The following is a 1,397-nucleotide window of genomic DNA, read 5'->3' on the forward strand; positions in this document are numbered from 1 at the left end:
TTTTTTTATATATATAACAAAGTTAAGAATTTGTGAGAAAAAATTAAAAATATTAAAACAACTATATAAGAAACTTGTTTTGCTCCAGTGACATTTTTGATCCGGTAGTCACAAATAGGCATATAATAGAGACAACTTCTTTCCAAACTTAAAAAAGTTTCACTTCAAAAAATAGGCATATATTGGTTCAAGATATTTTTCACTAAAGCTTCACAACTCATAATATATACTTATGACCATGGCTATCAAACCATCAAAAGAATATTAGATTAATAATTATACAATTATTTAATGTTGTATGCATCTAGTAATAAGATAATTAAATCACTCCCAGTATTCACACAGTGTTTCACCATGTTGTTGCTGTATGCTAGAGATTTTATTTCTTAAAGTTTGAGCTCTCAATGCTGGAATGTGACTTTTTAGAAATTTTCTTTTCATGTCATTCTATATTTCCATGCTGTTGGACAATCTTAAAGAATTTCTTTTTGAGTGAATTTTTTGTCTGAAGAGAAATAGTACTATATTTTTATTTTTAAATAATACAAAAAATTAATATTTGCAATATGTAACTATTATTGTTATAGTTTGTTATTTATCAATATTTTCTTTTAAAAAATATGGCAAAATGAACAATTCTATGGTCTGACCACAAATAGATATATTTCATTTTATATGTATAAATAAATTGTGTTATTTTAAAATAAAATTAGCCCTCGTATATATTAGATGCTGGTTTCGCCATTCGGTTACGATAATATTTTATTTTTTTGAATTGCTGTGAGATTACAACCATGACCTTATTCATCCCATATACGAAAATATTAAAAAAATTAAGTACAATTTTTAGTAGAATTGTGGATTCAACAAAATCTCATTGTTGTCTTCATACCACACTTCCCTCTCCTTGTTGGCCATATGCGCAATAAAAATCATAATGAATAATACTGTTAACTTTTTCATGCAATTTTTTTTTTTTTTTTCACATTTGCACCTATGGAGGAAAAATATACATGAATATTACTCTTACAACCTATCATTAGTTATTATAAGAAACTAGGTGGTCTAAAATATTTTCTGCTAAATTATTTCTTTCAATTATGATTACTTGAGTATGCTTTTGTAGATATATTGTAACATTTAAGTTGGCTCATACTGAAAATACTATTCCTACACTACATTATGAGATCATCACCTTATACTATAGTGCATATTATATGGTTTTAAAGTTAAAAATAACTATAAAAACATTTTATTAACTCACACAAACCAATTCACTAATATTTACAAATATTCACTCCTAAATAGGAGGTTTTGGAGATGCCATAAAAAACCTCCTTCAAGAATCTTCTTTTATATGGACATTTCTTTCCCATTTTGATATTAAAAACTGCAAT

General features: G+C 25.8%; 1 non-coding gene across 1 annotated transcript; it reads left to right on the top strand.

Annotated features, from left to right (window-relative positions):
• The first annotated feature begins 286 nt into the window (after window positions 1-286).
• Window positions 287-393, top strand: LOC127249420 (small nucleolar RNA R71). Its single transcript, XR_007838316.1, has one exon. It is a non-coding gene; the product is annotated as a small nucleolar RNA R71 (small nucleolar RNA).
• Window positions 394-1,397: the final 1,004 nt, after the last annotated feature.

Source organism: Andrographis paniculata, unplaced genomic scaffold (assembly GCF_009805555.1).
Source record: "Andrographis paniculata isolate CXL003 unplaced genomic scaffold, ASM980555v1 Contig35END, whole genome shotgun sequence".
Taxonomy (NCBI): Eukaryota; Viridiplantae; Streptophyta; class Magnoliopsida; order Lamiales; family Acanthaceae; genus Andrographis; species Andrographis paniculata.